The 16,798-nt window shown below is 38.8% G+C and overlaps 1 pseudogene; it reads left to right on the plus strand.

The window, feature by feature from the left end:
- Window positions 1-10,049: 10,049 nt before the first annotated feature.
- The window catches only part of LOC142098101 (intelectin-1-like), a 29,374-nt pseudogene continuing 22,625 nt past the window's right edge, over window positions 10,050-16,798 (plus strand).

The following is a 16,798-nucleotide window of genomic DNA, read 5'->3' on the forward strand; positions in this document are numbered from 1 at the left end:
ATGTTTGCTCCATTTAGGTTTGCAGGTAGATAGCTGTATATCTAAACCCATTCATTGATAACCAGTGTATTGCTAACTGCCTCCTAAATGCTGTGTGTTTTGTCTTGGGCCTTAATGGTGCTATGTAGAATTTAATGCTCCATTGCTACCATATTTATATCTGCATCTCCTGCTATGGATGTACTAAAGTACATCCAGCTAAATGCTGACACGCGTTTCGCTGGGCATATAGCTTTGTCATAGCAAACCTGGTCTCAAGGAAAGCGGGATTTTTAAATCATGTTCAACCAATCACTGATGTTTCTAAGATTTCCTTGCTCTCCTGTTATCAGTTAACATTTGGGGGTAAATGTATCAAGCTAAAAGTTTTCCAGCGGGTTTGAAAAGTGGAGATGTTGCCTATAGCAACCAATCAGATTCTAGCTATCATTTTGTAGAATGTACTAAATAAATGATAGCTAGAATCTGATTGGTTTTTCAAACCCGCCGGAAAACTCTCAGCTTGATACATTTACCCCTTAATGGCTGTTTAACTCTTTATCTGAGAATTCGTCAATTATATGGTTGTAATAAATCAATGTTTTACAGATGTATGTCTATACTGGTCCATAGTAAGTCTATATTTAACTTTTCATGCAAAATAGTATTCATATTTCTTATCCATATGACATATTCAGCTCTTTCATTATATCTTATTAAAAGTGATTTATTTAATATTTTCTGCATTTAGTGTCTATGTGAATGGATCTTATTTTTCCTCATTGTAAGCTGCGTTGAGTACTTTACGTAAAAACGGGATACTCAACTGAAATAAGGAACGCAAAGTCGAAAAACACACCCACCTCCAGTCCTTTATGCAACGCAACATAATATGCAACGGATCCTAAGCACTTTACTCACTTTACAAGCTTCTCTACGTTAACTTCTGCTACGTTAAGCTAAGAAATGTATACGCCACGCCAAATGTGGGAGGTCCGACGACTTTGTTTACAAATGTGAAAACACAACCCAGTGTATATTTATGCAAGACAATTGTAACCTCATTATTCCCTTTCACATTTATATGTTTTGTGAACGTGGAACCAATGACTTTGGAGTGTTTTTAATGAGCTGCATCCACACACTTTCTTGCCCTGCTACTTGAAAGAAAGATCGTATGATGGGTTTCTTTGTGTTTGAGTTTAACTGAGCGTATATCAAGACAAATGCATGTAATTCGCTTGCATAAAGAAATATGCTGATTTAATCTATAAAATCTATGTTGTATTAAAATTAGGTCCCGACCGTCAAAAAAAATAAGCGATACATACATAGTAGAGTACATACAACCTCTACACAGATAAAGGGTGTGAGTCAGGATTAGAACTCACGACTTCATTTTTTAGAAGGTGGATTAGCTAACCACAAAGCCAACGTTCTTTTTGAAAAAAGAGTGAGAAGCTCAACAACACAGCATGTGTGCTACAGATGTAAGTGCTAGTTAATAGTATTCTTAATTATTAATCCAAAATATATGCCAATTATGAATCTCACCAGTAGCTTAATGGTTAGCACTGTGGTCTCACAAAGCTCCCTTCATGAGTTCAAAGGCCTCAACGTGAGCTGTAAAAGAAAAAAATCACAACAAATAAATCCCTGGCAACCTAATTGTGAAAAAAGACAGGAGTTAGCAGAGATGTGTACTGTTATATTACTTTAAAATGACAGCAATATCTAATGGGATGCCAAATACAGTTGGAGCAAGAGGCGTAAGGCTTTTGTGTGGCAGTATTTTATATATATATATATATATATATATATATATATATATATATATACACACACACACACAATTTTGTTGTGGCCACGGGAGGAGAGTGTATTTTCCCTAAATACTTTGTGGTCCCATCATTATGGAAACCTGTGACATTTATGTCAACTTTAATTGAACATGTGTGACATTGGGGATCTATTATCAGTGCGATGGACATCTAAATGTTCTAAAATTATGTAAAGGCTTTAATGTAAATACTATCTCCCAAGGCCTCCGCCTCTTGGCTGGCCGCTGCAACCTCCTCTGGCCTCTCCTCCTCCTGGTCAGCCTCCTTCTCCTGTGCCTTTGGCACGTCCTCCTCCTCCTCCTGCTGTGCCTCTGGCACGTCTTCCTCCTGCTGTGCCTCTGGCACGTCCTCCTCATGCTGTGCCTCAGGCACCTCCTCGTCCTGCTGTGCCTCAGGCACCTTCTCCTGTACCTCAGGCACCTCCTCCTTCTCGACTTCTGGCTCCTCCTCCTCTTCTCGAAGCTCCCTCAGCAGCCCTGGTTGACGGCGGCGAAGGTCGCTCCAGCGCCTCTGTAATTGTTCCACTGTCCACCAGCGGTTAAATCTAAGGCGTATGTACCTGCGGACCCTTAAATAGGCCCACAGCTTAACCTCATTGCTTATGTATCTGCCCGAGGGCATGTTGTCCATGCCCTCAGTCAGAACGTGCAGCTCTCTATTGCTGAATACTGCTGACCTCATTTTGCTTCTCCTCAATCTCCTACTCTATTCCGCGCTCTGATTGGTTCTCTGAGCACATATAGGCGCGCTCACGTCTCACACAGATCTTTCCTATACCTGTGTGTAAAATGGCTTCCTGTTGATTCAAAAGATGGTGTTCGTCGTGGATGAGACGAGTACCCTGCGCTTTGCAATGAGGAAGATATTAGTGTACACCTGCCTAGCAATTAAATCTGGATTTAAACCCACCTGGGCTCTTCCTTCACTCCTACCCATTTGCGATTTTTGGCAGCCAGGCTCTGAGTTGTAGCATCGATTTATCTTCAATTTTTCCTGTGAATTCATAACATTATTACAGTAAGTACTATTTGATGTGATATGTTTTAATAGATACAAAACTTTTTAGGCATAAAGCAATGTTACTGTGCTTGCAACTTTCAAAAAGTGTGCTTTGGCTCTAAATGCACAGTCAAAGTGTCACATTTATAGCAACACTCTGCTACTGGGTTTCCCCAACAGAACCCAAGAGTAAGCAGAAAGCATTAAGGCAGTAAGCACTGTTGGTCTGATTAATTGAAATGTATCCCAAAAAGCATGTATGTACAATATTATCTACACTCTCAATCATCCTTATGCCTCTCTTTTGCCCTCTCCTTAGATTTCAAACCAAATTGTTTTAGTAAATTCACTGTGTTTAGGAATCTGACTTGGAGATTGGTGAGTTCTCTGTGCTCCAAACACTCCTGATTACTTAGTGAGAATGGAAACTGACCAATTGACTGTTATTTATCTCGGCCTCAGAAGGGGGGTGGAGGCCAATTACACTTGTTTTTGAAGTGTCTGCGGATAATGTAAATTACAGACACCTGGATCTATAAAGTTTCAAAAGTTTATTGTGTGGACTTTTAAACTGCTGCTGTTTTTGTTACGCCCTCCATTCCTCTTTTCTGGGGTTGAATTTAACCATTTTTAAAAGTATTTGCTTTCAAAATCTAGCAGGGGAATAAAAATGTAATAAAGTCAAAACTGAGTAGTGGAAGTATTTGGCAAATGAGGATTCTGTGACTTTACATAGCCACCTTTTTTTTACCAGTTTCATAAGCTACAGGTGTATATTTAGAAAGCACAAGCATTTATATAGTAAGGTACATGTACTTGCAAACTATGTAGGAGTCTGAGGAATGCTTTGTTTAGTTTAAGCATCCAATAAAGTCGATTAAGTGGATTGGGTTATAAAATTAGCAAAGTTTAACATGACTGTTTGATTTTTCAATGATCACATTCCATTTATTTTCTAGATAACTATGTCTCACGCAGGTCCCAGTTTGGCCCCCGGGGCGGTTGAGAAAACACGCCTCAGGCAAAATTTACTCAAAACATATTTCCCTCCCTCCAAACAGTCTCAGCAATAAATGAAATAGCATTAAAGTTTAATAAATATAGCCATTTTCCACAACCATCCCCGACAATAAATAATTGATATTCACATTTACTAAATAGTCGTCCTCCGAAAAATCAGCCCCATATTCAATTGATAGCCCTAAACCACCCCAGCACTAAATTAAAGGTTTCTTCACCTCACCTTAAATATTTAGCCCCCACCTACACTCCACCATTAAATAGCCTCACATATTATATTAAAATACGGCGCCCACACGCACACTGTATGAACATGGCCCCCACACGCACACTGTATGAACATGGCCCCCACAAGCACACTGTATGAATATGGCCCCCACACGCACACTGTACGAAAACACACACACTCTGTACGAAAACACACACTAACAACATTTCCGGCCACACACTTACCTTATTATCTCTCTGTGCGCAGCTCTGCGGACAGTTTCAGTGATGTACGGCCGATGCCAGTAATCACATGGGACGCGCACCACGTGACAGGTGCCGTCCCATGTGATTTAAAATCACATGGCCGCACATCACTGAAACTCTGTCCACCAAGCAGCGTAAAGTGGTCTGCTCGGTGGACGGGGCTGGATCGGCCCAACTAGCCATCGGCTCTTCTGGCATTTGCCAGAAGTGCCAGATGGCCAGTCCGGCCCTGCCCTGGACTATCCCCATGGATATCCCCCCTGCCCATCCCTCTGCCTATCCCCATGGCTATCCCTCTGCCCATCCCCATGCTTACCCCATGGCTATCCCCCTGCTATTCCCATGGCTATCCCTCTGGCCCTTCGTCACACCGTTGGTCATAACCTGCTGATGAAGAGAGTTCGGATGCTTTCTCTGAGCCCTCCACATCACAGGTTACTCAAACGAAGGCACGAGTTTTAAGGTCACAGCGTGGCCCAAAAAGAAAAAGAAAATAATGCTTTTTATTTTGGAATTTGTCATTGTTTACTAATTTAAAAGAGGTAGTGTAATGAAAAATAAATTACATTGTTATTTATAACTGTTGAATTGTTGGTTATTGTTGCCATATTAGTCTTTCTGTACAAATTCATACATAATTGCGATTGTCAGTACATTGTTACATCCGAACACTAAGTCTACATCCCTTAAAGCTATCCAATAAAAGTGTCTTACAATACATTTCAGTTCGAAATGGCCCTGCAAAGTGTTTGAAAGCTCTAATCCTATGTTTTTTTTGCAAAAGTTTGGGTGGAGTGAAAAAATACACATACCCAAGCATTCACCCACAACATAGACAATACCCCCTAACTCCAAGGTACCTAGTAAACTACGAGCCATACTCTAGGACACTCAAATAGTTTGATCCACAGGGACAAGTGTGTAATGTCAGAGTACACTACAACATTTAAAAGTAAGTATCATGGCTGCTTAATTTATGCACTTCAGACCAATATCAAAACATTTAGACCTCTCTGTCCCTTATTGCGTTATCCAGAGATTTGCGTGCTACTAAACTGTAGTGCAAGCAAAGGTTTTATTGTCCTGTGCTCTGTGTTACATGTACATGTTTAGTTTCGACCCTTAGAGCCATAATTTTGTACTTTAATAATTAATCCATTAGGCACTTAGGCCTAAAAAGTTTGCCTTGTAGGGTCTGATTCCTTAAGGAACTTAGTTAAGACATTTCTTACTTAAGTCTCCTAGACCAAATCATGTTAAAATTGAAAGGGCGAAAATTAGTTCCTATTTTACACCAAGTTAAATACTGTCTGTTTTTCATGTAGCATGTAGATACTTTTTGTCAATGATTGCTGACACTGCTGCAGGGTCAGATTTATTATTAACAGAGATTATTAAATGTTTGCAGCAGAATACATAGCAAGTAAGACAGTGGTGTTTGATAGAAAGTTCCTTGGATGAAGATCTGGGCCAAGTGAAGAAACACATAGGCAGGGTTGTAGCATTAGAAAAATACTTCAACGAGTAGTAAGACACAAAATGCAGAACTCCAAAATGCAGGTCATCTTTGGTTGTTCAATGTAAAAGATAAAATTTCTACATCAATATTAGCCCACATCTAACTTGTACTTAGTTTCTGCCTTGGTGCACATGAAGGTGGCCACTGTAACGTAATCTGCAAAGTGTCTTGTAAGGCTCAACACAGTACTTTCTGTAATAGTGGCTTGTGGGTTTTAGCTATATATTTGTTTTGGAGTGTGGTTTGTATTGATTTTGTCTGGAAAGTACCCAAAATACCATCACCTATTAAGATTGTGGATTGGCTAACGTTGCCTAGGCAGACCCACAAATCTCATCTGAACACTATAGATACTTACATTCTTTAACTGGCTCCACCATGGGCACATCCTGCAACTCCAAAGGCAAGTGCTATGGCACTTAGCCCTGCAATTGCATACATAATTGTGCATGTGGGTGAAACAGCTTGTGGTTACAAAGGAAACAGATTACTTGTTATACAAATGTTGAATTTTCTTTAGTCTAATGGCTACAAATTAGATTATATACTTTACATTCCTTGATGAACACTGTTATCCTAGATTTTTACTAACAATGTTAGCCATTATTCTGTGAAAGGTAATTGCCATTGCCTTACAAAACCATTATGTCATTTAATCAATGATACTATTCAAGCAGCATATGGGTTAGGACAGTTCAAAGTTAACTCTTAATTTCGACACAAGGACGTTTATGTTTGCACATTAGCCAGTAGTTTGACTCAACAACATTTTAGGGGGTGATTGTCCCAAAACTAACATGCATTTAAGGAGAATTCCTAAAACATTTTAAAGTACACTTAGAGGTTGGCATAGATTTTACAAGCAGGGCAAATGGAAACAATTTCATTAGGCCAACACCATATGTATATTTGGAAAGCAATTTTTTGGGTTCAAATATAACTTTACTGTTATTTTGAGTTTGCTCATTATTAAATCAGATAGCATTGGTGTATTTGAGATTGTAGCTTTAAAGGAAACAGTACTAATAAGTATGATTTACCTCAAAACTAGATGTCAAGGACATACTGCCTGAAGTTGGCCCCTCCACTGATTCCCAAGGTCTGGCTTCTGGTTTCCCCACCTCGTCCATCCCAGCAACCTTGTCCACCACCCCTGGAGCTCCACTCCGGATGACAATATTGTGAAACACCACACATAGAGCTATGATCTCACAAACTTTACTCGGCCCATACATTAGTGCCCCCCAGACAAGACACAGAAAGCGTGCCTTTAACAGGCCAAATGCCCTTTCTATGACCGATCTGGTGGCTGCATGAGCTGAGTTGTATGCAACCTCACACTGTGTGTGGGCTCAACATCGGAGTGAGGAGTCAAGGGCATAAGGGATAAGCGTTGTCTTCTATGTAGGATGAAATGAAAGTCATAATAAACAAACATTAATACACTTTAACATAAACAAATGACCACCGTCACAATGCTTCCATTCTCAAATATGTCTAGTACATTATATCAAAGGCAAATTAACAGGTGAGTGAGGAATATTACCTGTAATAAACCAAACATTGTAAACTAATCATATTTTGCCAAACACAAACCATAGGAGACTGAAGGATTTTTACAATGTGTCTTCTACGATCTTTTGGAGGGATGCCATGGGCAATAGCTATCTTATTGGTAGTGAATACTTTTAAACTAACAAGCTCTTTAAGAATTTAAGCCAAACAAATATTATGTTCCATTTTGAATATACACATTTCAAAACAAAGTGACTTAGTCATATGTTCATATGTACAGTTTGTGTAAGGTACTGCTCTAAATACCTCTAAACAGCATTTTCCCGTCTGCCTTCTACTCATCAAAACCACTGAAACTCCCAACCACACTTAAATGCAGCAAAGGCGTTTTTAAAGAGAAGGCTGATTACAGAATTATGGGCCAGAGGATACACCGCAGCTGCCTGCATAACGCCAGACGCAGGTGCGTTTAGAGAGCGAGTGTGTCTATTTTGCACATGAAATCCAACATGCATATTTTTCAATTGGATTCAAACTCGGTTCAGTGTATTTTTTTTTGTTGTTTAATACATATTTAGCATATATTTAGGTGTTCCTGGTGTGTAAAGATCCTGGTTTCAGATATGTTGCATATTCTTTTATTTCCATGTATTATATATAATATATGTACCATTTAGTCTAGAAGGTAGTGTGGTGGTTAGTCATTCCATCTGGCAATAGTAAGGTCATAAGTTCGAATCCCCCAGTGTGCCTGTATTATAAATCCCCAATATGACTTTATATACTTCTAATCACTTTCTCTGATGTATAGAAAAGTACGCTAGTAGGTCAACTATGGCTATTGCTGTGTATGTTTATTATTGCGAATTGTTCGCTGTTACAACCGCATCCACGTTTATTTACATGTATACATTTCCTATGACACTTTTGTCCTGTTGGGAAAAATAGAAAATGTGTGTGTCTTACTTCATTACTTTATCCTTAAACCTTCATGTTGGCAGTAATGCATGTGTTGTGTTGGGAAATTCCAAATCCAAACATTTAAACTGTGCATGTATCAAGGATTGAGGGCTTGAATATTTCATTGTTTGTTATAATAAACTTTGATGCTTTCCTTCTAGTCTATTTGATGCACGTACCGTTTCACCTTGCACATTAGTGTAGTATTTAAAAAAAATCCACCTTTCATCAGTGAGTTCATGAGTTTGATTCCAGTGACATTTTGTGGAATATGGCTAAATGGTTTAAAATTGTGTGCAGCTACAACAAAGAGAAGCAGCTGTTCAAATAACTTGATTGCAAACACATAGATAATATCAACAGATGCAAGCTTTAAAAAACCTAAGTGGTCCAAAAAAATAAATAAAAGACAATCCATTTGAAGTCCAATTATTAACATTAATATTATTATTATTATTATACATTACTGAATTTCCATATCCAAATATTTAAACTGTGCATATACCAAGGATTTATGTCTATAATTTTTCAAAGTATAGATATTGACATTACCAAAAAATAAAAATGAAAAAAGCTTGTAATGAGAGACGTTGATGCTCAGGATTTCCTTCAAGTCTATTTCATGCACATATTGTTTCCACTTGCATGTTTGGTGTAGTGGTTAGCCAATCCACTTTTCATCAGTGGATTCATGAGTTTGATTCCTGCTACTTTTTGTTGAAAATGGCTAAATGGCATGTTGCAAGTTGTGTGCAGCTACACCACAGAGAAGCAGCTGTTCCAAATGACTTGATTGCAAAGACATAGGAAACAATAAAATAAAGGCATCTGGAATCGTAGGCAGTAGGACCCAATGTGGGAAGCCCAGCCGGGAGCAGCAGGAACGGAGACTAGCCGGAAAGTAGGCCCAAGCCACGGCCTGTAGTAGAGGGTATTGGCAGTGGTCGGGGGTACGGTCGGGCAGGGTGGGAGGAGGATTGTATCCATGGGTGGGACAGATGAAGTCAGGAGCTGGCAGCGTGTCGATATGCACCCGTGTACCAATCATTATAGGGTTGCAAGCATGCATTCTTCACCTGGGTTATTAAATGAAATGAGACACTACATACAATCATAATCTAGTTCCCACCATTCACATTTGGGATTCGTTATGCTCCTATTTTATATTTAATAGTTTTTAAGGTTTATCCTTCTCTATCATTGTCGAAATGACAATGATAAAGGTTCTAACACCGATTATTTAATAAAGTTAGTATATTTTATGCAGTTTTACATGTTTACGTCATACAGATGCTTATGTAGTTTAAACTGAAATAAAATAAAAAGATTTGATCCTTTATAATAGTAAGTTATAATTGCTTATAAAACTTATTTTAAGACTGGACTAAAATCTACAAGACATAATCGGAAAGGAATGATAATAAATAAAACTGTAGGATTTTTCTCGACTAGTTAAGTTAAGTGACTTCAGTTAGTTATGTTTCAAAATGTAGTGTATTTTGACTATTAATTGTAGTGCCTGTTTCAATGATTTATTGGGTTCTCACATTGTTTTTTGCATGGTCTGATATGCTGGTGCTAAAAAATATTTTGAGACTATGTAATTATGCCTGACAAACAAACATTGCACAGCAATCAAAAGGCCCTTTAAATTTGTGGTTAAATACTGACTAGAAAAGATCAACAAAATGGATTTTGCAATGGTACGAATAGCTTACATATTCCCCTTTATTTACCAGCCTAAGATATTTGAACAATTACAATAGGAATATGCGTAGTTCTAAACTAGAGGATAAGAGGGAACCTGCAGAACATTTAATATCATTCCACAAGACAATAACGAGGAAATGGTAAGACTCTAGTTACTGCTGACTTTACACCAGAGTGATGCAGTACTTATATTTGTAATATAAATGTACTAATCAATGTTCCCATCTAGGAGATGATAGTGTACAGGCTGGTGATCCTGCTGGCTCTCTCTGTCACTGGTCGATACTCAAGTGGTGAGTCATATATAAAGACTGAAAATTCTACACTATATTCGTTGCAAACTGGTGTCACTTTTTTTTTTTTTTTATACTGAATCTCATTGTTTCTTTCCATGTCCCCCTTGACTTTGATTTTCTCCCTCAAATTCACCTACATCTTAATTTTCCATTTCACTCTTAAATTACATTCAACTTTGCTTGAATTTTTCCACTTAGCTAGGGTTACCAAATCGACTTTGTAAGTCCAAACACATGCTGCCTGGTAGCACTGAAATTATTTCTCATGCTTGATTGTATGGCTTCACTGTAATTAGTACATATCCTTGCAGCATGTGTCCAGATTTGAGTGGTCAATCTATTAATCCTACATTTAAACAACTCCCTTTCATAATTGCATTAATCCCTAAATTTGCTCATTCTGACAGCCTAAATCATTTCCTCCTTGCTTTCCCCAAATGCTAACCCACATTTTAAAAACACAAGAAAAATCCACACCCCTTTATATGACGCTACAAAATAAGTCAACTAAGTTTAATGTCCCCTTTGAGACAGTTAAAATCCAAAGGGATTGGCAATCGTCTACATTGTTCCCTCAAGCCAGGGAATAATATCTCCAATCATTCAATGGTGAACACAGTTGGAGGATACAGATAGGAACCAATAGCTCGCATGCATTTATACAGTATTTGATGCAAAAATGTAATTATAATAATAATATCATCAGTAAAAATAGGACAGATCCTTAAGGCATAAAATGAATATCATTGGTATTCTCTGCAATATGGCTTAAAAAATTTCAGTATAAATAAGATTATATAATAGTTTACAACATGTATCTCCAAATATTTTACAAATATGTGCCTATTAGACAGAATACTTGGAAACAGTAATGTTGCACAAATGTGCACTTAATAAATAGAATCATTTGGAATAGTCACAGAATTAGAGCCTTTTGTCATGCTCTTCAGATGACACTGGATAAAAAATACCAAAATCTAGATAAACCAATGATAAAATATTTCACAAGTATTTTCACAACAATTTTTTTTTTCTTTTAGTATAAGTCGATAAATATAGACGATACAAAAATGCATGGAACACAATTACTTTATTCGTAGTAGAAAGCAGTTAGCCAATCTCTCAATATAATATATTTACAATTCAATTATATATTATATATAACATACAGGGTGAGTGATTGCCTGGTGCCGTGGATACTTTCTTTATAATCTTATATTCATTACATATATTCTGTTTCCCCAGAGATGAAATAAGTGTGCTGGAGGGCTTTAAGGGTTCTTGTAGCCCACCACATCCATAAAGAATACCTTGTGTGTTTGTACATGTTTTGCTAAGTTTCTCTCTTGTTCAGTACATAATGGTCTTTTAAATGGCCTCTAAGCCTTTTGGCCAAGATCAAGTGTATATCTATCTGTGCCCATAGAGGCGAAACGTCACTGGGTCTTCAAGGTGCTGGAAACCTGGGGTGTCGGTATAAAATCCTACCTGAAGGCAGGGCCCTCTTAACAACATTTGGGGCCCCCGAGCAAAGCAGTGCACCGAGGCCCCTATATATATATATATATATATATATATATATATATATATATATATATATATATAAAAAAAAGATTATATATATGGGCCCTGCAGCCCAGGGGGCCCGTCAGAGGCAGCGAGAGAAAAAAGTTCCTGAAAAAAAGAAGAAGAAAATACTTACCTTGCTCTCAGCTGGCGATCCGGCTCCCTCCCTGGTCTCCTCCTCCGTTCTGCGCTCCGCAATGGATGTCGGGCGGGCGTGATGACGTCACGCCCGACATGCACTGTGAGCGCAGCACGGAGGAAGAGACCAGGGAGGGACCCGGATCGCCAGCTGAGAGCAAGGTAAGTATTTTCTTCTTCTTTTTTTCAGGACCTTTTTTTTTTTAGCTGCCTCTGACTGGCCCCCTGGGCTGCAGGGTCCCCGGGCACCTGCCCATCGTGCCCTATGTCAGAGACGGCCCTGCCTGAAGGTGAGGATTGGCACCACGTGATAGATGGCGGGGTTTAATTACGTGGTGCACATGTGGCACTTTTAGGCTTTTTCAGCACTTCACATTTCTTTTCTTGTTTGTGATTCATGTTTTTGCTTTTCAATAGCATTGCAGGTCAGCCCTAATGTGTCCTTCTGTCTAAAGACATTTGGCTCCAATGGGGCTTTATATTTCAGGGACTAAGAGGACCCAGAGACCTGGAGACTGAGCAGTGAGGTTTTTATTTGTATTTTTTTTTTACACTGGGCACAGCAATTTGGGCTTAAATTTTTTTTATTTAAACCTATGGAGATATATTGCAATTGAGCGAGATCATTGTGTGATGCCAGAATTTTATGTGGCACGTTTTTTGTATTCTTTTGGACAGGGATAGCAGGTCTGACCGTTATGGCCCCTCTAACTATGTTTTAAGTAATGTGGTGTGACCTTTTTATCCCTAACTCGCTAAAGATTGAAGGGGGTATTCAATTAGGATTCGCGGCCGCGATTACGTGTGGCTGCGCTTATAAAGTGCCATTATGGCACAGCAGCATCGCGGATTTCTGTGCGCACCCCATAGTGCACACAGAAATCCACGATGTTGCGGTACCGGGACCCGTACAGACGCGCTTAATAGCGGCTGCAAATGCTAATTGAATAACCCCTTAGAATCCTGCTACTATGGGATAATGGAATAGGATCAGGTCCCTGGGTAAGCTTTGGCTGAACCCTAGTAAAAGGGGCCGTCTGTAAGTTTGCGGTAACTGGGGTCCTGAAGACGTCCGGCTTTCAATTATAATAAGATTTTTGGAGTATATTGCAGATTGTTAATTAGTTTACTCTAGAGTCCAATTACTCACTGAGAGATATATAATGATGTACTACGTACAGCGCTGGATTAAGGCTCTGGGGGGCCGGGGGCAGTTTAGACAGGGGGGTCCCTATTATGTAACATGGTTATAATTTTAGACAAATAGACAAGCAATACTGTGTGGAACTACTGTCAGGTGCATGCAGCTCTGCCTTCATGAACAGTACAGTGTGAAGCAGGACATACCTCCAAACTTACGGAGCTACAGACCTCATGTGGCTCCCTATAAATAAATAAGAATAATAATAATAACCAGTGTTACTGAAGAAATGGATTCCAAAACACTAACAGTAAGGGTAGAAACATTTCGGTAGGCTATCTTTTGTTTTTGTCCTTTGACTTTGCCAGTTTTATGGCCATCTGTTATCACTTTCACTTCATGAGAAATGGATTTTTTCCATGTATAATTCACCTGCTTACACCAGTCTTTCTATGTAAATTTCACTACTATTAATTATATATTTTTTCACTCCATATTGCAATGAGATTCACTGCATCCTCATTCACTGCTCCCACTATCCCTATTAAATAGTCTATGTGGTCACTTCCAATATTTTATAAAACAAAAATTTTTGTTCATTTTTGTAATGAAGGTTGAGTGCCACAAAGTATATCACAATAACAAGTCAAATAACAATTAAAATGTGATCATTTTTATTTCAAACACAAAGATATATCAAGTTGTGGAGTCCTTATTGCTGATGAGGAAAATACAGGTAGCACACAGGCAACAGATTCCAGGAATCAGGATTAAGCACAGGTAGCATAGTGTCTAGGTTCCCCCAGTTTTTAACAAGAATTGATTGTTGTTAAAACAAAATATGTCACTACTATGCAAGCCATTTTTAATTGGCAAGTGCGGTCATTTTTCTTCCAATACGGTTGTCAAATGGTATACAAAATCAAGGACTGGGGCACAGATCATATATTGAAGAAAAGAACATACAACCATCAATAAGGGAATTGCCAATCCCAAAATTTATAAGAAACCCCCCCAAAAAAATAAATAGCGCAAACTATATGTATTCTTAACCTCCACAAAACATAAAAAGAGAAATATTAAGGAACCACATCTGTGTAGTACTACTCTTGAAAAAGGAATCTGTAACAAATCCACATCCTGGATTAATCTAGTTATCTGGCCAGCAAGAGATGTAAAAACTTGGAAAAAGATTGTCTGCTTCAGTACAAATGGAGCCCTTAACAATTGTAATAATCTCACAAACACAAAAAGATCCTTTTCTGGGACAGGAGTATTAGATGGACTAAGTAATAGATTGTAATTGTCAGTCTCTCACAATAGCTACATTGATTACCACCCATTGCTCCAGGTGCCAAAACTTGTTTCACAATATGCCATGCAAAGGACAATCAATAGAGAACTCGGAGTCTGTAATTCAACATTTCAATATCCTATCTCCATTAGTGAGATCTTGCTGTAGTTCCAATTAAAAGTCATGCTTCATGGTTATACCAATCTACACCTTTCTCCAGAGTTTTTAGTAGGAGAACAAATAATGTATGTGCACCACTCACTAGTCATCAGATGTCAAGTCATAGATTACCAGGCCTCAAGTAGCTTGTCCCCTTTGCCTGTGAATGTGTGTTCCTGCAATGGTCAGGAGGGGGTTTCCTGAATCATCTCCTGATGGATCCTGTAAGGACCCACACCCCGAAGAGAGAAAATGACTCATGTTGAGGTACTGTGTCAGGAGAACCTGGGAAAGTTGAGGCAAGTCTAATTGTGAGGTTTAATACCCCTCTCTTCTCCAGAGTATTGATACTCCAGGATGTAGAAGTGAAAAATGGGATTTGATTAAAGAATGGGAAAACAAAAGATGCCTAATATGTTGCATTTTCATATATTTCCAGATGACCCATCCCTTCAGGAAAAGAAGCTGCACATTCTGAAACTATTGACCTGCTGTAAAGATGATTTTAATTGCTTAAGTCAATTAAGCAACTATGGGTGCAATTACTACAGTTACAGGAGCTGCAAAGAGATTAAGCAGTCTCATTCTGGTGCCAAAGGTCAGTAATGTGATCACACAAATACACACATTATAGAAGTTGGAAAACAATACTACACAATCTCATAATCCTAGTGTGACACCTCCGTGTGCATTTCCATTATTTCAGGAGAGGCCAAATTTTACTGACAACTTTTTTGGCAATGTTGCTGCTTTATTTCTGACTGTCAGTAAAGTTATTGAGAGATGCCAACTTTGAATTCACAATTACTAACATAGGGCCTGATTCAATTCCGGACATACATCCGTTTGCGTAGCGGATCTTGTTTGAATTGCCACTACGCATGCCCAGAAACCAAACTTGTGCAAATAAATGCAATTGCATGAAATTCTTAACTGCATATTTCTGACTTACAATCCCTTACGATTTGAGAGGCCGAACAAGGAAGGGAAAGGGTGGACTAACGTAGTCCATGTACAGTAAGAGCGTGTTCACACAGATGTGGCTAATTCAGATCCTGTGTGTAGTGTAAGTACGGATGTGTTCAGCCATATCTTTTGCACCTGCTACAAGGCAGGTATAAATGCAGTATGATGATGATAAATGACAGGTCATTGTCATTGACTTTCTTTCACGCATTCATCTCAGTAGCTAGCAAAGAAAAACTGTACACATTGAAGATTTATTTAGTTATTTTAAATTAATAGATGACATTTTTAAAAAATTCTATGGACTATATTGAAAAAAATGTTTTAAGTTGGTTTGTTATTCTGTTACCAGTTATTTTAATTTATAATCAAATAAAGTTATGTGCTGTCTGATGTGAATTCATTGTAAATATGCATATAGTAAACAGGTGAAATGCTCCTAAAAAATTCTTCAGCCTGTTTGTATCTCTACGCTTACCAGGCCCTGATTATCCAATAAGCTGACTGGACTGCAAGATTTAGGGGAGTACAAGATTTTGACAGAGGTAGAGGTATATACCGAAATTCATTTTAAAATATTAGAGAATAGTTGTTCTCAAAAGTAGAAGGAGAATATGAAAGAAAACTGTTGTAAGGTTGTAATCTTAACGTATTCACATGGTAAGGCTGAAGATAGGAGCCTGTAGGCGGGGATGGGGCGAGGGGAAGGGGCACTATTTACCCAGGCCTGGACATGCCAGGCGGCCCAGGGTCCGTACTGGAGAACAGTGACTTTTTTTTTTCCCAATTTTTTTCCACTTATTTTTTACAATACTATCTCCAGGGGACGAGGTGGGGGGGGGGGGGGTGCTGGTGGTTGTTGGGTGCGGAGAAGGGGGGCAGGAAGCCAGTGATCAGGCAGGACGGGGCTTGCCGATTGGGGGCGTGGCTTTTAATTGCAGCCTGAGCAGGAGGTGGAGCTTTTACTTGCCGGCAGAGTTCTTTGATCTGGGCAACAGAATATGATTTTATTACTCAGCTGGGGCAGGATCAGATTGACCATCTAAGACAGCAGCTTGGCTTGTCTGTGTAAGGAAGTGAGGTGTGCAGACCAATCATAGAATTTGAACGCTGTGGGTTTCCTCCAGCTCTCAGTACAAACTTGAAATGGGCTGGATATTATGAAGTACCAACTCCTATCCAAATGCAGATGATCCCTGTAGGATTAATGGAAAGGGATAT

Source organism: Mixophyes fleayi, chromosome 7 (assembly GCF_038048845.1).
Source record: "Mixophyes fleayi isolate aMixFle1 chromosome 7, aMixFle1.hap1, whole genome shotgun sequence".
In the NCBI taxonomy this organism is placed as follows: domain Eukaryota; kingdom Metazoa; phylum Chordata; class Amphibia; order Anura; family Limnodynastidae; genus Mixophyes; species Mixophyes fleayi.